This window comes from Anser anser (genome assembly GCF_964211835.1).
Source record: "Anser anser genome assembly, chromosome: 3".
Taxonomy (NCBI): domain Eukaryota; kingdom Metazoa; phylum Chordata; class Aves; order Anseriformes; family Anatidae; genus Anser; species Anser anser.
The window spans coordinates 94,122,909-94,149,260 of NC_139722.1; the positions used below are offsets into that span (position 1 = coordinate 94,122,909).

At 38.8% G+C, this 26,352-nt stretch overlaps 1 protein-coding gene and 1 long non-coding RNA gene across 24 annotated transcripts in view; one reads left to right on the forward strand and one right to left on the reverse strand.

Moving 5' to 3' along the window:
- LOC310897958 overlaps positions 1-1,868 on the forward strand; it is a 54,703-nt gene extending 52,835 nt beyond the window's left edge. Inside the window, exons 5-6 of one of the 3 annotated variants that reach the window (XR_014582855.1) lie at positions 21-544; positions 632-1,868. This is a non-coding gene — a long non-coding RNA (uncharacterized lncRNA). Of the gene's footprint in view, positions 1-20 lie in introns of all 3 variants that reach the window. The other 2 variants (XR_014582856.1, XR_014582854.1) reach the window with 2 other exon arrangements.
- A 4,864-nt stretch (positions 1,869-6,732) lies between these two features.
- The window catches only part of LOC310897954 (uncharacterized protein), a 28,225-nt gene continuing 8,605 nt past the window's right edge, over positions 6,733-26,352 (reverse strand). For 11 of the 21 annotated variants that reach the window (XR_014582819.1, XR_014582820.1, XR_014582822.1 and 8 more), the window contains 2 exons: positions 14,356-14,403; positions 6,733-13,253 (listed from right to left, as the gene is read on the reverse strand). The gene's annotated coding sequence lies outside the window, so the exon portion shown is untranslated. The other 10 variants (XR_014582836.1, XR_014582837.1, XM_083832138.1 and 7 more) reach the window with 5 other exon arrangements.

Sequence of the window (26,352 nt, forward strand, 5' to 3'; positions counted from 1 at the left end):
TCAAAATTATTTCCTTACAGTAAACTCTGCTGGTCTGTGGAATCTTGTCCCAAGCGGAACTGGTGAGATGCATCCTGGACAGGACGGTGAGAGTAAGACTACTCAAAACACTTGGAAATATCTCCTGCTTATATCTTATTTATGGAAGTCAAATGAGTGTCAGTCTGTGCTCTGTTGTATTGGTCTTCCATGAGCCTCACATTTACTGTTCTCAGCTGACAAGCAGTACAAGTTAGTCTCTCTCAGTTTAGCTTAGGAACACAAGGTCAGTTTTGATCTTGTGTCCTGCCTCCATATCCTGGCATTTAAGACATCATCTTCATCAGACACTGGCATGTGATGTGTCTTCTTTTCTGCAGAGTAGATATGTGATGTGCAAAATAATTTAATGCAGCACATAACATCTATTACATCACATCAATACCCTGCCAGCACTTTAACAAGATTCCCTTTTCTGTATTCAGCTCCAGGACAGGACTTTCACCGTGTGTTGCTTTAAGATGCAAAATGTTGGTTCAGCCCTTCACAGGAAGCCATCAGCAAAGTTAGCAATTTCCCCCAAACCTCGAATTGTATGTAGGATTTTGTATTGCCTCAGTATTATTTACAATGTTTTGCTGTTTGTGATTAGGTTTACAGGAAGGCTGGCTGCAAAGTTCTGATCTGGATTTCTGCAGAGTGTTTGGTTCAGTTCTGGGTTGCAGCACGCTGTAGTCAGCGTTTGTTCATATCAACATCTGTAAAACATTTGGCATTACTTGAAAATATTAGTCACGATTGTAAAACTAATAAAAGTCCTTCTTTCATATTTTAACTATAAGGTGGTCATGTATGCTGGGCACTCATCATTGATTTAGATGTTATCTCTCTGCTAGTACTATTTTTGCTGTGCTTGCTCCAAAGCCTGGATTTTTGATCTGGGAGTAATTCTCAGCTGAGAAAATTAGTTTAGCTGAAGAGCTGTGCCAGAGCTTAGAGGACTTGTAGTTGATTTTCATCCAGCAGCTCTGTACTGATTTGTACCAATTCTCAAACCTCTTAGACAAACTCTATGGTAGATTTTCAGTGTCCTAATAAGCAGCACTTTCACATGTAAAACAAGGCTTTTCAATTGACAACTGAGTCTATAATAAAGATGAGGACTTTATATACATATTTTAAGCACTCTAAAAGTATTAGCAAAGTGTTGGGAAATAAGGGGTTCCCTATATGAATTATTTACCTATGAAAGACAATCTTAATGAAACAAATGGACTAAAGTGACTGATGCACTTTTCCCTCTAGATATATGTCTGAAGTTGTGTTTAAATGCAATAGGCACTGAGAAAAGTCCTGAGTGCCATGCGGTAAAATGTGCTTCTCACGTGGTATAAGGACTCCTGCCCATGTACGTGGAATTAAGACGAATTTCAAGTGGTATTTTGATGAGAATATATAAGGCGTTTGTCAAGTATATGCCAAATACACAATGCAAATATGCATGTCTTTTTGGGTCAGAAAAGCTTTAGTAATTGTCTGTATATGTGCCATCCTTCACTATGGGCTAAACTAAGACAAAACACTTCTTATCTACTGTGGCTTGAAGCAGAGAGTCAGATATTATGATTCAGTGACTTTAAGTTAGTCTGAAACAACTCAGTCATATAGGCAAGTCCTGAGGATGCGTATCTCCTGAGCTACAGACTTAAGCTGTCTAATTATGAAGACACACCAATCATTTCAGGGCGAAATATACAACTCTTAATTTATGTGTGACAGCCCATTCGCGCATGAACTTGCTGTGTTTTCCAAAATTTCTCAGCTTCCATGTTGCAGAATGTGTCCCACTGGCAATTTTCACTGGATAAAGCCAGAAAGACTCCTTGAAGGTATGTGAAGTCTTATAAAAATTGATTGGCATTGACTTACTTCTATTCCAGTAGAAGTCAGTCAGCAGGAATTGCACCCCTGGCTCCCAGGAAGCAGAGATGAGCTGATTCTGTGTCCTTGAAAATTTGTCCTCTGTATTCATTGGTAATTGTGTGTGGCTGGAGAGCTTCATTGACAGACCTTCTCGTGTGTATGGGTGTGATGTCTTTGTTTATAGAATACTTTTCTAAACCAGGTCCGACATCATGCCTACAAAATTAGTAATTGCATTTTTGGCAAGTATTAGGTCATCCAATCTGCAGATTGTTCATAGCTGGTTTAGGTCTAAATGAAATTTTCTCTTTGTTCTGGAGATTAGTTTTCAATTCTACTCAGTCAGAGCTTCAGCTTACATATTTATCTGCCAAATGTCACTTCATTTAATCTATCCTCCCACCAAAAGAGGAAGCTCCTTAAAAGTCTCATTTGCTGATCTTGTAAAATAACATCTAAGGATCCCTTAGATAATGAACATGAAGGATACTTCCGAGATAGCAGGCATGTTATTACTATTAACCTCATCAGTCTATTCTGCTATTGTTGTGTCTTAAAGAGGCATTAATGTCTTGGGGAAGATTGTATCACAGTATCACAGTATCACAGATTTCTAGGTTGGAAGAGACCTCAAGATCATCGAGTCCAACCTCCGACCTAACACTAAGTCCTCCACTAAACCATATCGCTAAGCTCTACATCTAAACGTCTTTTAAAGACCTCCAGGGATGGTGACTCCACCACCTCCCTGGGCAGCCCGTTCCAATGCTTAATAACCCTTTCGGTAAAGAAGTACTTCCTAACATCCAAACCAAAACTCCCCTGTCGCAACTTTAGCCCATTCCCCCTCGTCCTGTCACCATGCACGTGGGAGAACAGACCAACCCCCACCTCTCTACAGCCTCCTTTAAGGTAACTGTAGAGAGCGATAAGGTCGCCCCTGAGCCTCCTCTTCTCCAGGCTGAACAAGCCCAGCTCCCTCAGCCTCTCCTCATAAGACTTGTTCTCCAGACCCCTCACCAGCTTGGTCGCCCTTCTCTGGACTCGCTCAAGCATGTCCATGTCCTTCCTGTAGCGAGGGGCCCAAAACTGAACACAGTACTCGAGGTGCGGCCTCACCAGAGCCGAGTACAGGGGCACAATCACTTCCCTAGACCTGCTGGCCACACTGCTTCTTATACAAGCCAGGATGCTGTTGGCCTTCTTGGCCACCTGAGCACACTGCTGGCTCATATCCAGCCGACTATCAACCAACACTCCCAGGTCCTTCTCGGCCAGGCAGCTTTCCAGCCACTCATCTCCCAGCCTGTAGTGCTGCTTGGGGTTGTTGCGCCCCAGGTGCAGGACCCGGCACTTGGCCTTGTTGAACTTCATACAGTTGACCTCAGCCCATCGCTCCAGCCTATCCAGATCCTCCTGCAGAGCCTTCCTGCCCTCGAGCAGATCGACACACGCACTTAGCTTGGTGTTATCTGCAAACTTACTGAGGGTGCACTGGATGCCCTCATCCAGATCATCGATAAAGATATTAAAGAGGACCGGCCCCAGTACCGAGCCCTGGGGGACACCACTAGTGACCAGCCTCCAACCAGATTTGACTCCATTCACCACAACTCTCTGGGCCCGGCTATCCAGCCAGTTTCTAACCCAGCGAAGCGTACGCCAGTCCAAGCCCCGAGCAGCCAGTTTCTTGAGGAGAATGTTGTGGGGAACGGTGTCAAAAGCCTTACTGAGGTCAAGGTAAACCACACCTTTTCCACTGGTGTCTTTTTTTGACTGACCTGAGGCTAATAGATGCTCTATTGGGCTACAGTGATTTTTGGGGGGGACTCTTCATTCAATCTGGCCTTTGCTGAGCATTCCCATTCATCAGTAGACATGTACAAGCAGAACCCTGGGTTGGCTGCCGCTCACTCCCTTTCTGCATGCAGAGGAGAAAAGGCACAAGTGGGGAGAGCACAGTGAGGGGGTGTCACTTCCCTGCCTTCCTGCTCATGTCAGGCACGTTAATTATGACAGTGGTTTGAACATCAAAGAATGGAGGTACGAGAACTAAAGATGTGGGCAGAGGGAAAAAGAGAAAGAGGAAAGAATAGGTGTGATGTTACAAGAGGAGGTGTTTGCTAGATCTAAGGGCTTGAATTCCATGAGGTAATTATGGAAGCATAAACAATAAATCGGGCTTTATCTGGTATACCTTTGACCATATGAAAAGGAAGCTACATCAATGGGATTATAGGATCTATCTCTGTGCGGCATAGTGTACTGCCATACAGCTTTGGGCCCTCAGTTTCTCTTTGAACAGCTTGATAACAAGGCATGCATCGAAACTATTACTGAGAACGTGCTGTGGGTTTCTTGCATCTTCCACTGAAGGAGAAAGCTGTTACTGATTACTGACTATGGTAGTTGTATTTCAGGGCTGGGCTCATGTGGCAGTTTTCTTTTTAGCTCTGAAGCCAACTTGCTGTGTGATAACCTCATTCTTTTCCTCCAGGGAGGACCTCCAAGAGTCCACTCTTGTGACTCGTCTATGCAGAGAAGAACACTAAAGTGTGTTCAGAGTCTCTTCTTCTGCCCTTTTCCCCATCCCAATCCCCTTCTCTTCCACTTCTGCAGCACCAGAATGAAAGCCAGGCTTCTTCTCCTCTTCATACTTACAGTGATCTCTGTATCATCATTGTCTGATTAACAAAATGATTTGTAAAGATTTTGTTTTACCTTTGATCTTACAAAACAAGAGTAGCTTTAAACAAAGCCAGATATTTTAAAGATCACCACATGGTTTTAATAGTATTTTCTGCTTTGTGTCATAACTTGAATGAACAAGATATGAACAGTATTCCTATTGTCACCACATTTCACTGTGTTATCGCATTTGCTAATATTTCCTAGTTAAAAAAAAAATATTGGCAATTATTATGAAGCTGATGTAACTAAATATCTTCTGCTAGCCCCATCATTAGAGCCTGTTCCATAATCTAGTGAGGCTGCTAGAAACTTGCTTTCTGAATTCAGTCGGTTTGGGATCTGAAACGTAGAAAGGGAAATGGTATGCTCGGAAGGTTTCCCACCTTTCAGATCCCATTCCTCTTCTCCCTCCAGCTTTGCAAAAGCTCTCACCGCATCACAGAGTGCAGTGTGGTTTGGATGCTGTATGCACATATGTGAACATGATGGGTTTATGGGTGTATTTTTGCTGACAAACTGAAATTATGTGAGGAAGAGAGAGGAAGTGCTTTGTTTGAGATTTGAAGTTGCATTTTGAACTGTTAATAGAGTACTTGAGAAGTGAAACAAAAATAAAAATGTTTTCATTTCTTTGCAGCTGAAAATATACAGAGTGAAAATCAAGAGGGGTTGAGGGGAAAGGATGAAGTCCTGGATGCTTCAGTTTCCCCTTCATGGCAGTCATTACTGCCATGCCCCTTGCATAATGGGGAAGAAGCCAAGTTAGTGCACAGATTGCTCTTCCACTTCATAGCCATGCAGCTGCATCCTGCCCCGATAACTAATCTCATTTATGTCCTTTTCAGAAGACGGCCTGCCCTGGGTGGCAATTACAGTTGGTTAATTTTGGCACAATGTGATTAAAAGCAGATTGATATAAATCACTGAACAGTGTAGCATATGAAAATGCAAGCTGAGGTAGCACCCCAAACACAGTGCTGTCATGAGAGAAGCTGAAAGCCAGATGTTGGTCTAATGATAGAAATAATCTAGTAATGGACTTTGTCCGTCCTCTGGAGCTTGAAAGCCCTACCTAATACATTTTTGTAAGCCAGATACCCTCATGTTACAATACATACTGACCATTTTAGAGGATCAGAAGCTGATTTAGATGCTTGTCTTGACTTATAGGCGAATATCCTAGGAGGAGGTTGGGGAACAAGTTCTGTTGGAGCCCCAAAAAGACTCAGTTGGAGTCTTTTCTTTCTTTTCTTTTCTTTTCTTTTCTTTTCTTTTCTTTTCTTTTCTTTTCTTTTCTTTTCTTTTCTTTTCTTTTCTTTTCTTTTCTTTTCTTTTCTTTTCTTTTCTTTTCTTTTCTTTTCTTTTCTTTTCTTTTCTTTTCTTTTCTTTTCTTTTCTTTTCTTTTCTTTTCTTTTCTTTTCTTTTCTTTTCTTTTCTTTTCTTTTCTTTTCTTTTCTTTTCTTTTCTTTTCTTTTCTTTTCTTTTCTTTTCTTTTCTTTTCTTTTCTTTTCTTTTCTTTTCTTTTCTTTTCTTTTCTTTTCTTTTCTTTTCTTTTCTTTTCTTTTCTTTTCTTTTCTTTTCTTTTCTTTTCTTTTCTTTTCTTTTCTTTTCTTTTCTTTTCTTTTCTTTTCTTTTCTTTTCTTTTCTTTTCTTTTCTTTTCTTTTCTTTTCTTTTCTTTTCTTTTCTTTTCTTTTCTTTTCTTTTCTTTTCTTTTCTTTTCTTTTCTTTTCTTTTCTTTTCTTTTTTTTCTTTTCTTTTTTTCTTTTTTTTCTTTTCTTTTCTTTTCTTTTCTTTTCTTTTCTTTTCTTTTCTTTTCTTTTCTTTTCTTTTCTTTTCTTTTCTTTTCTTTTCTTTTCTTTTCTTTTCTTTTCTTTTCTTTTCTTTTCTTTTCTTTTCTCTTTTCCTTTCCTTTCCTTTCCTTTCCTTTCCTTTCCTTTCCTTTCCTTTCCTTTCCTTTCCTTTCCTTTCCTTTCCTTTCCTTTCCTTTCCTTTCCTTTCCTTTCCTTTCCTTTCCTTTCCTTTCCTTTCCTTTCCTTTCCTTTCCTTTCCTTTCCTTTCCTTTCCTTTCCTTTCCTTTCCTTTCCTTTCCTTTCCTTTCCTTTCCATTTTCTTTTCCTTTCCATTTTCTTTTCCTTTCCATTTTCTTTTCTTTTCTTTTCTTTTCTTTTCTTTTCTTTTCTTTTCTTTTCTTTTCTTTTCTTTTCTTTTCTTTTCTTTTCTTTTCTTTTCTTTTCTTTTCTTTTCTTTTCTTTTCTTTTCTTTTCTTTTCTTTTCTTTTCTTTTCTTTTCTTTCCATTTTCTTTTCCTTTCCATTTTCTTTTCTTTTCTTTTCTTTTCTTTTCTTTTCTTTTCTTTTCTTTTCTTTTCTTTTCTTTTCTTTTCTTTTCTTTTCTTTTCTTTTCTTTTCTTTTCTTTTCTTTTCTTTTCTTTTCTTTTCTTTTCTTTTCTTTTCTTTTCTTTTCTTTTCTTTTCTTTTCTTTTCTTTTCTTTTCTTTTCTTTTCTTTTCTCTTCCTTTCTTTTCTCTTCCTTTCTTTTCCTTTCTTTTCTCTTCCTTTCTTTTCTCTTCCTTTCTTTTCTCTTCCTTTCTTTTCTCTTCCTTTCTTTTCCTTTCTTTTCTTTTCCTTTCTTTTCTTTTCCTTTCTTTTCTTTTCAGCAGAGATGTGATATGATGGATTCTTCTGAAGTTAAATGTGAGTCCTCTGATTACAAGCTTGTTTTGAGCTCTGTGTGGCTTAAAATGTGAGGCTGTCTTGGCTACTGTGCACCCATAGATATCTCTGCTAGCAGAGGAACAAGCATGATGGCTCCTGAGCCAGCCTCCTGCTCATCACCTACACTCAGTATGTTGTCACCTCCTCTGAGATGTGGTATAAGAATGACACAAGACACAGCTAAGGAGGGTTCACAATGACAGAGTGCATATACAGTGAAAGAGCCCATATGCTGCTGCTATAGATTTTGATAGCAGATTAGTCAATGGGCTCTGTAGTGAGTAAGAAAATGACAAAAACCATTAAATTACTTGGTGATATGATTGAACAAAAGAATCCTGCAAAGATCCTCCTCTGCTTCTAGAATAGAATAGTTCAGTCGGAAGAGACCACCAAAGATCAAGTCCAACTTCAGTGGATGGCATAAAAGCATAATGCTCAGGGAGAATTTATACCCAGAAATAATGTCTTTTTTTTTTTTTTTTCCTAGGGACAAATCCTCCACTTCTGTCAGTTATTTTGCACCTCATATGTGCAGTCTAAACTTTGTGGGGGTTTTTTTGTAGCAAGAAATTAAGGAGAGGGAAATGTTTCTTTGCTCTGCTAGAGACCTGAACCAGAAGAGTCACTAAGGAGCTGACAGTGTCCTGATCATAGAGAGAGAAATAAATTATGGGGACACATTTTTATAGCTTTATGCATTAGTCTGCAAGTGCCACATTTGGAGATGGCATCTTGAAAGTGAAGCTGAAAAATCTCTGACAAAGACTCAGTCTTTGTATTCTATTATATGGATTTTCTCCAACAACACAGTAAAATTTTCCTGATCCCCCTTTTTCTTTTCCTACCACAAAGTATGTTCTGAAGAATCTGTATTTATTTCATTACATTGCATTTGCTGCAGGAAATAAGGCAAAGATTGTGGGAAGGAGGAAGGCTGAGAAATGGTTAACTGAAATTAAAGCAACTAATTTGTTTTTTGGGTTTGGGTTTGTTTGTTTGGGGGGAGGGGTTGTTTTTGTTTGTTCGTTTACCCTAAAACAATTTTTTTTCATTTTTAAAAAAGTTTCAAAAACATGACAGAAAAATATTTTTCCCATTCCCAGTCAACCAACCAAAAAAAAAAAACCACCACCACTAACAACAACAAAAACAGTTTTTTTGCATAGCTTTTCCCAATTCATTCATGGTTGGTTTTAAACATGGATGTGTGTGTAATTAAGGAATTACTCTGGAACCTGCTCCTATTCAGTGGAGGACTCTGCATAGAGCCTCCCTGATTTCTCAGAATAACTTTCACTTGCATTGGATGCCATGCTATATGTAATTTAAAGCCTAGCACACACACTTCTAGAGTCAAGGCCTTACAAAGTCTGGACTACTTTCTTTGGTGAAAAGCATATGGTGCCAAGATTTGCCAGATTCTGTCTGTGCAAAACAAAGACTTAGAATTAACATTGTACATATTTGATGAGAAAAGAAAACTGACATGATCTTTTGTTGGAAGAGAGTCTCATGCACAACAGTATCAGTATCATCTCACAGATGTAATGACTTTTCCATGCACCTGCTGCTGCTGAAATTGCCATTAAAAGAACCAAATAAAGGGTATCAAATTCTTGTACTATTGTGATAACTTTGTTCAAGCAAAGCAAGAAACTTCACACTATTTTAAGAAGCTGTACTCTAGACTAAAAGTCATGGAAAACATGGAAAAATAGAGTAAGAAAGGCTAAATGATGAACTGTTCTCAAAACTAGAATATCTAAGCCAGTAATTTTATGTACAACACTGTTTTGTTTGTCTTTATTCCCCTGTAACCAGAGAAGACTGCAGTTCCCCGAAATTCAACAACATGGCTTTGTGGTGGTGTAGCATGGTGGCTGCAGTATGGGAGATTTCCAACAGTGCCAAACACATGCTGTGTGTCTGTTCAGTACAAACACTTGCAGGAGAGCTAAATAGTTGCTAGATAATGCCAGTTGCTTTTGCCCCTTAAAAATTTGCTGTCACTATGAAAAATTGCTCCTGTCGGCTGAACATTGTTGCTTCAAAAAAGTACGCATCTGAAATCCTGCATATGTGATAATGATTTTGAAAAAGCAGTGATCACTGCAACCAAAGCATTTGCATCTGTTAAAAGTACAGCTTGCTCTTTCACTTGTGTCAAAGCTGCTGGCACAGAATTCAAAGGGCTGGATTGGCAACTCTATCAGGAAGCAAGTGCAGCACAAAGCTATAATAGCTATCTTCGTTAGCTTTTGTTATCTAAAATATTCCAAGTGCTTTGGATAACATAAGGTGCCACATAACTATGGAAGCTGCTGGGTAGCAGCTTGACTGCCATATGCCCATATCTATAAAGTGTGCTTACCCTCATCTTTAGCTACAGGTTTTCCTTTAGCAGCTGTGGAAACAATTCCCACACAGCAAAAATGCAGCTGGAGGCAGTGGATTCCCTGCTGAGGCAACAGAGGACACAAGCACTCTTGTCACTTACAGACTTTCGGAGGGGCCAAAGCAACTTCAGCACCTACTGTCAGATCTGTGCCAGCCTGTGTTGCAAAGATTGAGTTGCAAAAAATCCTGTCCTAACATTGACACGGTGTGCCTTGGAGTCGTGCACATTTGCAGATGCAGTCTGGCAGGGATATTGCCAGGTCAGCTCAGTATGTCTCTGAAGTGCCAGTCCTACTTCTGGTGCTGGTACTAACGCATGTGGGTCATGAAGGCCATCTCTGCACTGCCACTGGGGGTGACCTGGCTCATGTTTCTTTACACCTGTGGCATGAACCTTTCTCCTGAAATCTCCTTTTTTGCCTCTTCAGACATGGAGCATGGAAGAACTGGGAGGTTATGGGAGCAGCTGCAAAGGGGATCCAAGCTCAGCTAGGAGAAAGCATACATGACTGGATATGGGGGAGCAGGGAATTCCAGCTTTTTTTGGTGGGAAGGGGAAAAGTTAAGGAGAACGACAAGTAAAATCTCTCCATGTGGAAACATAAGGTTTGTTTTATATCCTGTATTCTTGTGCTTTATGTATTAAAAGAAATCCAGACCTCATACAAGACCAACTCCTTCAGTTATCATTTTCTCACAAGTCCTATTTAAAGTTTGACTAACCATTAGATGCTCCCCTGACAAAGACAAAATCATTGTGTTTGAATCTTTCTGAAGTTGACTTTCATTAAAATAAACCTCTCCTATCCAATAGCTGAAGCATGTTGCATGTAAAGAGCCTGTCCTTGCTTTCAGCCATGCTCCTGTGTCAGGGATGGAGGGTGGCAACAAGCTTCCTGAGGATTTCAGCAGTAAAACTGAGGTGGTTCTGTCCTCCCTACTTGTTTGAATTTCATGTTCATTCTTCCTGGGAAGCAAATACTGCTCCCTTTTTCATTTCCTACAGACTGCTTGGAGTATCTCAGGGTTTGGAGCTGAAGGAAAGGTCAATGTTGTTATACCTAGAGGTGTTACCTTTCTGCTCTAATGCTAGCTGCAGGCTGACTGTTGCCGTGTGGTAGTATAGAAGAGTACTATACCAGCACACAGTACAAAATTCACTGCCGTGTACATGACGCAGAGGGACTATTCAGTGACAGAGGTAAGCGGGATGCAAGGGTCTAATCCCTAATTCTTCTCCACCTGAAAAATTTCATAGTGCATTTGGAATACAAGTTTGCACTTTTAAAACCTGACCTTTTACAAATAAAATAGCAGAGTGGAATGTGTCAAGACGGTTTTTATTAGAGCAGCACTAGAATTGCTTCATTATTAATCTCTCCCCAGCTGTGGCAATTGGTACCCCCTTTCCAGATAACACAGTGGCCCTGCACATGGTGGGATAAGAAAGTGACTGGTGCACAGCTCCAGCTGCCTCCTGCAGCCAACAGCTGGAGTTACTACCCTGAGCACTGAGCTCCTGGATAGGAAAAAGCACTTTTCTTCTCCTGTATTGCTTGAGAAGGGCCCATCTTGGTCACTGGGATTCCTTTTAGAGCTGTGAACCTTGCAGAGAGGAAGGCACACCTCTGTGGCCTTGAATAAAACATCTAATTCCTGTAGAAGCCTGGTTTAGACATACTTCTAGTTTAGACATCGCTACTTTAGCCATTGTTTAATCCCCCTAAAAGGCTTAGAGGATTCCTTTCCAACCAGGGAGATGGTTCAAGTGCATCTTGCCTTAGGTGACAGTCTTGCCTTGAGATTTCTGTATGAATGTTATAGAAATTTCTTCAGTTTAACTTGACAGATATGATTGTTTCTAATACTGCACAAGAAGAGATCACACAGAAAAACAGAAGAGCTGAAAAAGTGCATTTTAATATACTGGTTTAAAAAAAAAAAAAAAAAAAAAAACACACTGTAAATCCACCTAAAAGCAATTCACAGTAGTAATGCAAGTTCATTGTTTTCCAACTATTTGGAGATTGAATTGGGCTTTTGGCAACCTGATAACTTGAGCAAACAACTCTAAACTAGTCTTAGCTTCCCCCCCCCTCTTTAAATAAAGCTCAGCTTGTAATATGGAATGTGAATTGTTTTGACTGTTAAACCACTCCAAACTCGAAACCCACTCATCATAAATGTGTTGAAAGAAGAATATATTTCAATAGTGCGGCAGACCCTTTGAGTACAGTAGAGCAGCAGTCTTCAATCAACTAGACTTTCTCTCCAGAAACAGAAAATGAAAGCATAAGTGCCATATACATTTTTAAATGATTTATCTAAACTCAAACTAACTTTTTTTCTGACTGATTATAACTGCATATATGACTGGCTATGGATAACAGGGTGGGGTGTTTTTTGTTTTTTTTTTCCTTTTCTTTTCAAAATGATATATAACAAAGTTCCATGCAGAGACCTTCTATTTACACATCTGTTCAGCACCTGCCCATAATTTCTTAGTTTTTATTATTGGGCTTGTCACCATATTAATGTAGCTGTACGTTCAAATTGATTGTAATTGCAAATTTCCTGAAAAAGCTTGGTTTCTGCAAGTATTTAATTAAACTGATATCCTAAATTAAAAATAATTATGTAACTGTACTCCACTACAATAACACATACATGCTTCTCTGTACAATGAAAATGGTATTTCACATAATTCATACAATATGTGGATTAATATTGCACAATTAAAGGTCAATTTCCACTAGAAAAGGAGGAATAATTAACTTCAATATTTAGAAACCTGACATATTTCAATTAAGCAAGCAATTTGTCACAAACTTCATAAATCAAGTTATCAAGGAACAAGTTAATAATGGTTATAATAAATAGAGGTGGTGAAAAATCAGCCTATTCCTTCTTGTGGCATAATTTTGCTTGAGTAAATGGTTTATATAGAAAGCCTTCCACTGCTAGGTCACGAGGTCATACCTAGCATAGCTCAGTAAATACTGCCGCTTATTTCCGGGAGGCCTGTGAAACAGTTGGTAGCCTCTGCTGAGCAGTTCTCTCTGGTACACAAATAAACCCCATGGCTCTGCCCTCAAAGCCTCTTTGGCAGGACAGGAACTGGCCCCAGACCAAGGACCTGCCTGCCCCATCCCCACATGTAGTGAGAAGCTGGAGTAGACACTGAGCTCACCTTCTCCAGTGGGTCTGATCCTGGCAGTACGCTCACAGACCTCGGCGACCTCCAGACTGCACTTTTTGCATCACTAAGTGACCTCTGACGTAGAGCTTTGGCAAAGCAAAGATACCTGTTACAAATGAATATCTCCTCATGGGAGAACAGAGAATATTTTGAAAGGAGAATTTCATGTTTCTTGTTGAAAACACGTGCAAGACTTCTACAGTTCTTCACCTGAGGGACAGTCAAGTACCATCAGTGTGAGTTTCTGGAGCAATAGAAAAAAATTTTGGACTCCCCAGAAGTCCAAAACTCTCTGCTTTGTCTCAGTCCTTCTGCAGAGCCATGTGAGGCTGTGGAGGCTGGTATTGCCTGGGAGGGAAAAGAAAGATAGGTGAACTGACAGAAAAATTGTCAGGTTTTGGTCAGATGCCTGCTGGCTTCCTTTCAATAGACTCATCAAATTCACAGCTTTTCTACAGAACATTTAGTTTCCATGAGCGAGCCTTTTCTGTTGGAAAATTTTCAAAATGTTTGACCTGACACTGCTCATGCTTATCTTTAAGTAAACTGCAGAATCTGTTTTTCACAATGGCTGAGTTAATCCATTCAGAAATGCTAATGCCAATGAATATATATCTACTGAACAGCAAAGTTATGATCGGGATTTTGAACTCTCATAATTCAAAGAAAATATGAAACAGGTTTTTGATTTCATCCTCCATGGGTATAAGATGTGAGTATGAAATATTGCTCCAAGCTCTGCTCCAAACCATTCAAAGTCCAGTGTTTGCTCTTAGGATTTGGTTTGAACTCTTATCTACAATTTTTTCAGTATTAACTATGTTCAGATTTTTTGCATGAGATTGGGATATATAGCAAATAGGTAATCATGTTCCCTCTGCAATATACATCTGAAACCTCAGCTCTAATCTCAGTCCCAGTTTCTGAGGATGCTACTGATATTGCAATTAGCAGAGAAACATATTTACTTGCTATTTAAATGATCTCCGTTAAATCTCAACGGAAATGGCTATGGAACTTTCAATTTTCTGTCATTGCTTGCCTCAATTCCTTGTGTACATCCATAGCAAAGTTTCACTGTAATTGAAAGACATCCATATATGATAACAAGTTCATACATAAAGTTCCCAGGTGCATATCTAGAGCATCAATGATGGGAATGTAAAATTAGAGTGAGGGATGGGAAAAGTGAGAAGAACATTGGCTTTCCAACACAGAGTATCATCTTCTTTTCCCTCCTTCGCTGGCACTCTTCAGCATTTCTCCACATGCAGTATCAAACTGAAAAGAAGCCAAAAATAATATGCATTGTGTTGCAGTAGCCTGTGTTCCTCAACTCTGTTATGTTCATAACACAAGTAAAAGTTTGCACTTTTAGTTTGGAATCCTAATTCTAAAACAAGATCCTAAGGTCCCCCAAAATATCCTGTCTTCAGCTGGCCTTACTTACCTTTCTGAAAATGCACTGTTCGTTTCCCCTTGGTCAAATCTGACCCTGCTGGGGGAAAAAATAAAATGGTGTAATTTACTTTTCAAGCAAAACTATTTTCTGGTAAATGTGTTCAAAGTATTTTCTTAAGAAATAGCCAATTTGAACTAGAAACTGGCGTTTTCTTTGTTTGTCTGGGAGATGCATCTTAAATTCTAGTGTCCTGAAACAAAATGAAATGGGAATTATTACATATTCAGGGATGATATTTGTTCTGGCATTCTTTGCTGTCCGCATGTTCACATCGAGATAATTTTTCCTATTTCTGCATTGCCATATACTTGGCAGGTAAGGAAATATAAATAGTAGCATAGTTAATCAATCCAAACCTATTGGAGAGGAACTGAAGGGAGACCTTTGTTGTTGTGTAAATCTAGCTGTGACAGAAAACCCTGTGCCTCTCTTTGCCAATAAGAATTGGTTGGAAATTGAGTGAATTGGGAAATAATAGCTATAAATATGCTTATGAATTACTGGCTTGGTCCCACAAAGCATTTTCATTAACATTCAAACTTAGAAAGTGATTGAAGTTCAGGCACAAACTTAAAATGAAGCATATGATTAAATGCATATTCTCTTTGGGAGGCATTAATAAAAGTCTGCTTTTTCAATATAGTGCCTGTTACGCTGCCAGGGGAGCTTATGCTCAGAACCAAGGGGACAGAGAGCTTTCTGTAAGGCAAGAGATTTACTTCACCTTTATCTGCAGTAAAGATCATGGAGATATAAGATGGCTGCCTTCTGCAGATGGAAATAATGGATCTGCCTCTTATCTACCATTCCAAGTTCGTGCAATTGAGGACTATAGATCATTTCTCTTACTGCTTTTTCCCTCCACTCAGTGCTGCCAGAAAAGTGTGATAACTCTTTGTAACCTATACTTCAGGCAGCTATCAGATCAACAACACTGATCGGGTGATTACAAGTACTGGAAAGTAATTTGATGTCTTGCAGAATGTATATCTCCGCGTCTCTTAGAAGTAAATATTTGTGTGTAGAAGTGATCTTGGAGCATACGCTGACTATAGCTATGGATCAGTTTCTCTTTCTCATGATCGCACATCATTTGGCTCCCATTCAAGGAGTTTTGAGTGGTGGGGATGTAAGTTTGCATTTCTGTATGGTAAACTTCTCTAAGGTCTACCTAAGAGGTGAGGGATGATCCTGAGAGGACTCAGAAAGCTCTCAGCATCTGAGGCAAGGGCTTAGAGTACTTCTGTAGTATGAAAAACAAACAAAAAAAAATCTCCCAAAGGGGATATCATCACCATATAGTGTCCAGTACAGAAAGTTTTGCCCACTGTCCAAGCCAGCTCTGCAACCCCAGCCACATTTCTTTTTACTCTGAGCCTCTTTTTCTGTTCTTCTGGCACTGAAAATCTGACACCATCACTATTTTCTAAGTGGCACTATGAAATATATTAAGAGCCAAGGGGAAACCAGGGTAACTGTTGCTGTTTAATAAGTGTTGTCAGTGTTCAAGAGAGATTTGGATAATGCCCTTAATAACATGCTTTAACTTTTGCTTAGCCCTGAAGTTTGCCAGGCAGTTGGACTCAATGAGATCAGATCCTTTCTAACTCAACTAGTCTATGCTATGCCACACCACATCAAGCCATGCCACGTGACACCACGCAATGCCACGCCATTCTATTCTATTCTATTCTATTCTATTCTATTCTATTCTATTCTATTCTATTCTATTCTATTCTATTCTATTCTATTCTATTCTATTCTATTCTATTCTATTCTAAATATCTGTTTTATTAATTTAAGAACTTGTCAGCATGTTACATATTTCATGAGTGTTTGAATGTGTGTGTGCGTCTGCATGTGTTGGATGGAAAATACAATAGTTTAGACATGGAGTGTGGGAGGATGTGGGACTTCGTATCTCTGTGACATCTTGACCAGTCTTGGCAAGCAGTTTTTGCCATTTCTATACTTTAAGTGTACTTGAAATACAGTGAGAACTTAGTTAAAAATAATGGAGAAATAAAATGTTGGGGGAAAGCAGGGCTGCATAAAAATAAAAATGCTAACACTAGAAAATATGAGATCTCCATGAACATTCTTAGATTGCATTTTTTTCAAATGAACAAATCAAAATATTGCTCTGGGACTTGAAAAAGTCTTCAGAGTGTAATACATTAAAAATACTATGACTATGTAATAAACTAACAAATTTTAATTGACTTTCACCTCTGCAGTGCTGGAACCAGTAGCCAATACATAATCCATCTTTTCCCCATTCATCTCTCACCCCAAAAGTCTCAGAAACAGGAACCATCTGGCCTATTTTCAGAAGAAGTGAAGGTGGAGCAGAGGTTCTGAGCACTTCAGTACCCCGAAACAGTCCTTCCCACAGCTGTCGCACTAGCTGTGTTCATGCATTTTATTTAGTGAGGCATAGGCAGCAGGAGCTCAGAAGGCTTTTTCTCTGAGGCTGTGGGATGTATCATGCTCTGAGATGAATCTGCTTAAAACATGATTGTGCAACATAGCTCTAGCTGTGTTTTAATTCCACCCTGAGTCATGACACTGTTAAGGAAAAAAAAAAAATCTAAGCAGTTTTAAAAAATTAGGCTTCGAATTCTGCTATTCATTCATCATAAATATATCATTATTCAATAGAGTCACTATTGGACAAGGTAAATTGGAGTGCCTTAATCATGTTTTTCTATGACTTAACTTGAGTCTTTTTTTTTTTTTTGCAGTGTTTGTTTTGAGGATAATTGCAACCCCTTGGCACATTTGTACCCTTGAGTTATTGATACATATTCTTAAGCCAGATGAGCAGAGTTTAGCTCAGGAAATACTTAGTGAGACTGCTTGTCAGAGAGGATTTTAAGCAAAAAGCTCAGAGCAATTTTGTTGCCTCATACAAGTTTAAAATCTTTACAGAAATAGATGTTTAATTAATGAAATCTACACAACCCATGGCCAAGTGAGCAATAAGCTGTCAGTAAATTATCCCTAGCAGATGGAAGGAAAAAAATCCTGCTGTTATTGGAAGGGTGCTGAAGAGCATGTAAGAAGTGAATATTTTCTTTGCCAATATACCTCTAGAGTCCAGATTAACAACTAGTCAAATTCCATGTTCTTACTCTCTCAAATGGTCTGGGGTGCCTGGCTAACAATGTGGCTGCAAGAAACAGTAACTAATGTTTTAGATTCATCTTGGGAAGCCTGAATTTCCTGTATACTATTACACAGAATAAGATGCCTAAACACCTTTAAAAATATTGAATTACAGGACAGACATATATTTTGCTAAGGAAGTTCATTGCCATCATGTAGTTCTGTATGCTATAGGTGTAACCCAGATCATGAGTGGGTGGTGGAGGCACACCGTTACCCTTGCTGGGGCTCTGCTTTTCCTCATACTCCACCACAAATAGACAGACTTTTTCTCTTCATGACAAACTGAGAATGGGGTTGTAAAGAGTGTAGCACAACTTTTGCTTTCTGCCTGTAAGCTTCAGCTATTGGTTGCAACAAAAATGTAAAACAGTCTTATTTTGCATGATTAAATGAAGATCGATGCTAGATCAAGTTATCTGTTGAAAGTCTGTGATTTCAAATAACTAAATATAGTTTTGAAGCTAACAGTATTGTGCCCATAAATTACTTAGAAACACTTCTGTATTAACATGGAGCAGCCTTTGAAAAGCTACATTCTGAATACCCATTAGCTACATTTATGAACTTTGACACCATCATTTGCCAAATGATATTAATCTTCTAAGTCACCGCAGCATATACAAATATTGGAATAGTTTGGAGTTTTTTATTTCTTAATCCTGAGAGATTTCAGGGATCATTCAAGGCATTGGTGAGAGTTTTTGAAGATGAATCATGTGCAAATATAAGGACAGACAGATAGACAGCTACTCCATATCTGATGCCAGCAGAAGTTCCCTCTCACATCCCAACCATCATGTTACAGACTTAAACCCTTCAAACCCTACTGGTAAGAAAGGTCCATGGTCACTTTGGGCCTCTGGCAGACTGGGAACCTGGAGCACTCCCTTCAATAGGTGCAGAGTCAGTCCCTAGGCCTGCTGCTGACAAATCTGGATGCTATTTTAACAGATACCTGATGCTTCTTGAGACAAAATCCACCTAGACGACAAGGTTCACTGACCATCAGTTCTTTCAAATTACGTTTGCATGTATCTCCGCATGAGAAAGACTTGCAACCTAAAAACTGGCCTAAAGCAGTTAGGCTGTTGGAAGGATTGGATCTAAATATCCAGTATCAAGTTTTGATTATTGTTAGTCTAGAGTGACACAAGCTTGTGCAGCTTATGAAGAATAAAAGGGTCCTACGGTGTTAACTATCTCCAGAACACCAGCAAAAAGGATCTTTGCTACTGTTGTCTTTCTGTACAAGCTTTATTCCTAACATGGTTTGCACTGCAGTTCACAAGCTTTGCTAGCACTTTGAAACATCATTTGTATGAGAAATGCCAGACCTGGCAATGTGGTGATATAATACACTAATAAAGCAAATTCTGTGCAATATTCAATAGGAAAGAATTCTTATTTTATGAAGAATTTTTATTTAATATATTTTTCTTAAAAGCAAAGAAACTATATCACCCATAATAAATCACTGTTGGCACTCATTAATGACTTTGTTAACCATTTCCACCCTCTCTGTTTCTAAATTATGGAAACAAATTTTGGAGTGTGGTTTGAGGCAGTTGAATGCTCCAGCATTCTGCTGTGAATCCAGAGAATTTTCTTAAACCTCTTGCACTATTTCCAAAAAAGTTAGAAATACTTTTGTGGCAATGGAATACAAGAGGCTGTCTTTTTCTATAAAATACACACATACACACACATTTTCCTTCCTGATTTTCTTTGCATGTGTCAAAGTTAGGCAGGAATTCTATAGCACTTAGTAGTTGCTGATGTAGAAATGACTGCCAAATGAATGGTTTATACTGGAATATCTCATTATTTATATAAGTATGCTACAGTATAGACATTTAATTTAGTTCTCATTCCAAACCCATGACAAGTCACTTTGACACCTTTAAGAAACATTTCACATATGGTAAGATGCAGCATTCAAAATTGTAAAAGGAAAAAAATATATATGACTCAAATTAAACCAGAGTTTTTTAAACAATCAAAGGAAATACTTCAATTTTGAAGTTATGCATCTCAGCCATTTACTCTTTTTAATAATTTTAATGGCGAATGATTATTTCTGGGAAACAAGGATGGCACAGTAGGCTTGGGTGCTGGCTCTTTTCACTCTCAGAAGACCTAGGGCAAAATTTTGCATACATTAATGGAAATTGTGGTTTTTTTTTATATGAAAAGTGAAAGCCTTCAAAGGAAGTTCTGATACATTGTGGGGCTGCTGCAGAGCTGAACATGAGGGAATCGAGGCACCAAGCCAAGGTACTGAGACAGCCAGGTAGGGATTTGGTACTGCACCTGCACTCCTATACCTGTCTCTTACCATCTTGTAGCCTTTCACTTCATGAATAAAATTGTCCTGTTTTATCCCCCACTCCATGCAAATATACCATTTTAACTAAAATACATCTCTGCCATAAAACATTTGAATTAAATCAAACTACTTGTGTAATGGAGCTGACTGGAAAGTAGCACCAAAGCTTGATTTACAGTGTAGGCTAGGTGTGGAAGTGTTTGGTTTCAAAGCTGACAGTTTATACAGAGCACTTTCTGTACAACGTGTGTGTTTGAGCCGTAAAGTCTGGCTTTGGGGAGGCAACTGTCTGGGTACTACCAAGCTTTGGGGTGCAACAGAAGCACTTAAAGATTTGTTGTGCTCCTTAACTATGGCTTTGCAACAAAACAATAATGTCTTGCTACTCAGACAGCAGCAAACAGGCATGCACATGTGGGGAAAGACCCTATTTACAGCTAAATGCTTCTTCCAACACACTGTGCCGTGGGGGATTCTCACAAGAATAAGGAAGAGCCTTTCAGCACTTGCTACCAAGATGACAACGCACAGAGGTGCCTGAGTTGTGTAGTTCTTGCCTGAGCCTGCAGTGGCCTGGTCTTTTTGTGTAGGATGGAGGTGGGCTCCAGAATCCACCGGGTTCTGGACATATGTATAAATGCATACACAGAAAAATACAGATATCATAAAGTTATGAAAGATAAAGTGAAATTATTTCTGTCTAGAAATAACTGTATATAACAAAAAAGTGTTTGATAAAAAGACACTAAGAAATTGCCACTAAGACAAAGACTTAAAAGACATGGAATACAAGTGGCTTAGGGATTTTTTGTTTGTTTGTTTTGTCTGCCTTTTTCAAAAAAATATCTTTGAAAAACTCTTTTGAAGAACAAGGGCTTTTAGCCAACACAAATATCAACATTATCCAGTGTTACCAAAATAAAGATGAAATGGTCTCAGTAATATGTTCTAATTTTTTTTTTAATCCCTGTTCTTCTTTTCTCTACTCCTTTGGATCTGCCCTAACTCCTGTGTGCCCCCACTCTCCAACCTGCTACTCATCCCTCCATTATAACCACAAGCTGCTCCCTTGACCCTAAGTGTGAGAATCAAGATTATGTTCCAAGAGCATCTCGGAGGAAAGAGGGGAAAACAATAGCTGGACAGTCTTCCTACTTTTGTGCATGCATGCTTGTTGTCCTACAATATATTCTGTGTCCTTTCAAGGGCTGTGCACCCCCTCCTCATGCCAACCATTTGGAGAAGCAGCCACCAGCCCCCTGCAGCGCATCGGGTGGCCTTGCAGCACTGTGAACTGCAGGAGTACACAGGTGAACTCCAAGACAGCCAGTGGGGTTGCCCAGCTCAGGGCCCCAAATTTTAAAGTCATCTAGAATCTGTAAGGGGAGCTGTGCTTTTTCCAAGGAGGCTTATGTGTGTCCTGAGCCAGCTAGTTTGTTACAAAACTGATATTTTAATGGAGTCTGCGAATGTTTGTGCTAAATGGAAAATGAAAGGGGACTACCCCACATTTAATGAAACAAAACACAAGTGAGTCAGTCTTTAAATCTTTCACCAGATAATTTCTCTCTCCTAATGTGCTCTTTCTATCCACTAATTTGACAGTGTGTTCTTTTAAATGTAGGTACCTGATCGATGTCCCTGTGTAAGTTCATCTGGCTGATGAAACAAAACAGCAATACCTAACGACAATGTTTGGCACGGGTACAAAAACAATCAGTCTCTACCATTTATCTTGAGATTGCATGCAAAGTGCCCTGAAATAAAAACACACTACATCTCTTCTATTTTTTGATGTTGAAAGATTTAAAAAGTGTAATCCACATTAAGCTTCTACATTTCACCAGCCAAGTCTGACTGAAAAGTGTGTGCTTTTAGACGGTAACGACACTATTCATTGTTGCTTCTAACTCTGCAACTGTGTATTTTTTTTCTGCTCTTCCTTATGGAATTCCTGAAAGTGATTTGCCAAATCATATGTGACATTTAATTCATACAACATTCTTTTTCTCCTGTTTCTTAAGTGAAGCTATTAAGTTAAAACTTGAAATGGAATCTCATGCGTTCACCTTGAATGATGAAAAATAAACCACAAAACAGAGATCTGAGCAAAGTTATAAATGGGCATTAGAGAAATGCTTGGGTTATTCTTAATGTTTCTAAATCAGGCACAATGCTTCCAGTATTTACAACTAAATCTATGTGCTGTATTTAAAGAGCACTTAACATCTAATGATACATGTTTTAAGTATTTAGTTAATCACAAACAATTATATATTTATGTCTTCAAACTTTGTTCCCATCAGTTCCACTGAATATCCATTGAAAAATAAACTGAATATCCGCTGAAAACCAGCGGTGATTTCCATGCCCAGCAGAATCCTACTGGGCAAGGTTTTGAACTGACTTTTACTAAAACCACCTTCAGAATACAGCATCAGTTGATACGTTGCCCTGGTTGTTCTATTTGCAACATAAAGGTTTCTAGTAGTTACTAGGCAGGTTGCTTAATCTCTAGAACCTTCTTCCCACCAAGCACATCATCTACCCAAGGCTATCTGCCATAGTCCCTTTTCCTACTGCCCAGCCAAAAGGAAAAAATGCAGTGACCTTTATCTTTTCTTTACATTTTTAGAATCAGTCAGGGGCAGAGGAGAGGTAAATACATCCATATGCTTGTTTTTAGATTTATTTCAGCAGAGGACCTAATGGTTTGAAGGAGTGTCTCACGCTGAACTCTCCACTCTGGTACACTGGAGAGAACAACATTGCAGTCCCAAGTAAATATATTAAGGAATATAGAGACACTGAGCTAGACACATGGTCGACTTTCTTCATGTGCTGAATCACCCTTGTCAGGAACTTCTTTAGAGACCTAATATGGCAATCTGTCATTCACAGAAAGGAGCACGTGGAGTGTAAAATGCTGTTACTGGAATTTATCAAGAGCAGCTTCCATAATCTGTTACACTGTAAAAATGTTCACATTTTAGCATGCCAAGGGAGCTCTAGCACTGATACCTTCAACAAATAGGAAGCACATGGTATATTAAGCTTGTTTCCTCTCGAGTCCACAGTTTAGTTTTAGAGAATACATATGAAGAGAAAATCCAGGCATCAGCTGCCCAGGTTAAAAAGGCAAGGCTTTTTCTTGTGTGACTGAAGTGCGGAGTCACATAAAGCAAATGGACTTGTCAGCTTTCCTTTGCTCCTTTTTGTTTCTGAGGTTGAACCACAGTCAGAAAATACCCAGAAAGTAATGTGATCAGTCAGTGATCATCTGTGCATGAAAAATACACCGTGTTGGAGTGAAGCAAGCAAAGGGGGATTTCATGAGCAAGGTTGTAAGGCCTTTCTCTAATAAGAAATCAGTTCAGATGATCGTATGGCTTTGGTCTATTACCCAAACTCATCTGAGCCCTCAGTGAAGGTATTGTAGAAAATCCAATCTGCGTTTATATACCTTTCTACCAAACCTTTCAATAAACAAGTTGACAATTAATATATATATATATATATATACTTTACACACAGATAAAGAACATATTATGTATTAACAGACACCTTCCTCCAGTACCTGTTTGCTGGCTCCAATTGCTCAGTAGCTCCACAACAACAGAATGTGTTTTGTCAACTCTACTGCATGTTTCATTGTTTGTTAAAGAAATATGTCTGATGCAACCGTATTCAGAACTCTTACTTTAGCAAAAATCCCATTAATTTAATGAGAAGATGCAAAGACTAGGCCTTATTTATAAAAAGATTAAGACCATATATATGCGTTTGTGCATATGTATATTTAATGTATATATGCATACAACATACATAGGCACACACAAAGAAATTTTTCCTTTTCTTTCCCCTGGCTGATAAGTTAAATGGAAGTTTTGTAAGGAATGCAGGCTTGAATTCCTGCAAGTATTAACCCTGGGTTTCAGCTCTGAATTTGCTCTGATATCTTCTGTTGTTCCTTTATTTTAAAATAGTTCCTCCTAATTTACTGAGGATATTAGGTCTATCAAGCTGAACAAGACAAGAGTCTACTCACATGCATGTATTTTCTCACTTAAAAAAGAAAACACATACCTGTGTTTGCATTTCTTCCTATATCTGTTATGAATATAAGCATTTTAGCACAGGAAATATTGGACAGTCTCACTCAAAAAGTTTCACCCAGCATGCAACTTACTATTCATTATTATTGTTAAATTGCTGGCTTTATTGTATAGTTTATTATTAAAAGATAGGATTACTCAAGTGCTAACTTCTAATAGAAGTTTGGACAGACGGGGAGGCCAAGGAAACAAGGTCATGTGGTTATTTGGGTTTGTTGTACATGAAATAAGATGGTTCTTCTGATTATTACAGAAATCTATATCCTCCCTTTTGTACACTAATGAAAACTTTTTAGAAGAAAATATTGAGAGATCTGTACATAATACAGATTTCATAAAACTATAAATTCTTGGCACACTAGTTAGACATATTTAACTTATGTGTGCCTAATCTGTATTTTTACTGGATTTCTCTATCCAAGAGTTCTGCTAGCTATAGATTGCTTCCACGCAGAAACACACGCATCTGGGTGTTAGCATCTGTGCAAGATTTGATCAGTTGCATATTTGCCTGTGAATTTTCAGATGGGGGAAAAAAAAAATCCTATTTCTTGAGGACTATATAAGGAAATAGTTGAAGTCTTAACATGACATCATATTATTCAGCAGCAGAGTATCAACCTGCATCACCACACAGTACACAGCAACCAGTTGTTTATTTAACATATGGCAGGAAAGTGCCTGCTTCATCAAACTCTACATATAATGATCATCTAAACATTGCTGCTTCTATAGTGCCTTGGAAAAGTTCCCTTTCTGCTCAAAATGATTGAGTGAGGATGACATTATGGGTCTCCAGAGATCAAAATAAGACTTCTCAAAAGAAGAAGAACAATGCACATCTGCTTTATTGTTGAAGGTTGCATAATATCGACCATATCTCAACACCTTTTGGAGTCCTGAAAGACTAGCCCAAAGGAAATACACACCAGGAACAAGATCTTGCATTTCTTTGATGCTTTCAGATTACTCTAAGAGACATAGCCAGAGAGATAAATGTTCATCATCTTGTCCCAAAGGAAGAGAAACATTTTTAAAGAGTCATAATTAATAATAAAGTGACTCATCTTCCTAAGATGCCTGCCTGACGTTGAAGACCAAAGTGACTTTGCATTGTTCTGTAACAGTTCCTCCTCGTGAAAATATTACTCTTGCAATATTGCCAAGATTTGTGCCATCCTAAATGGTCAGTCAGTGTGCCAGTTGCCTAATTGGAAGATGCCCAAGGGAAGTTCTTCAACACCACTGGAAGATTTCAAACTTTCTCTCTTGTAAGCCCCCTTCTACTAGTTCTTTCATGCCAAAACCTCTTTTTCCACCTACCCTTTCAAGTTCTTCAGAATCTCAGTCCAGAGCTCACAGATCTGTTGTGGTGCTTTCCATTAACTTTTGTACACTTGGGATATTTCCCCTATTACTTTTTACGCAAATACAAATTGCACAATTAATGACGGTAAATACAAAGCATCTTTAACAGGATGGAAATGGGGTCCATCGATGGTCTCAGATTTCTTTGAGAGGTAGATTACTGAATCAGCATAAAGGCTTTGGTCAATTGAGTTTGAAACACCTAGACAAATTTCCCGAGAATGTGAAGCAAAGTACAAGCTCTCTAATTACTTGAAAATAATTATAGTGCTTTACATTTATATTGCACACTTCTGTCTTGGAGTTGGCCATGGCTTATTGATCCAATAGAGATGTGCAGATCCTTTTTCAGCTAGAGGAAAAAAACCATGACTATTGCCTTTAAAAATTAATCTGTGAAAATAAAAATGCTCCTGACTCCTCCCTCCCTGTTTGTAGCTCCTGGCCACAGAGGATTTTGAGGTGATCACAGGCACACTCTTTCTCCTTGAACTCTCCCTAGCTGAAACTTTCCCCCATGATGTAGCTTCCTCATACTTTCTGCAGCTGTAGAGAAAAGAGATGTTTTATGGACTGAATTCATCCTCTCCCATCCCTCCAGGAGTCTCTCACCCAGCTGAAGACTTCATCCCATTTAAGGCCAGAGACCACTGCAGCCAGCCTGGGCTGGCCTCCAGCAGTCCCAGGATCATTTGTGGTATCTACAGCCTCCTCTGGGATGTCACTGGGACTGTGTTTGCTTCTTTTGTTTTGCAGTCTGTTTATTCTTTTTGTTCTGACCCATTACACTAATGGTCCCATTTCTGTTCTCTCTAGTCAAATGTCTCAAAGAGCAGTTCGATGAGTTAGGAGAACCATCTTCAGGCACAGCCCTCTCCTTATTGAATTCATACTGCTTGTTCACCTCTGCCAGCCAGAAGTCTGGCATCCAATTTGGCACGGAGCACTTTTCCTTCCCTTATGTACATTAAACATGCTTATTACACTCTAGCTTCCACATCATAA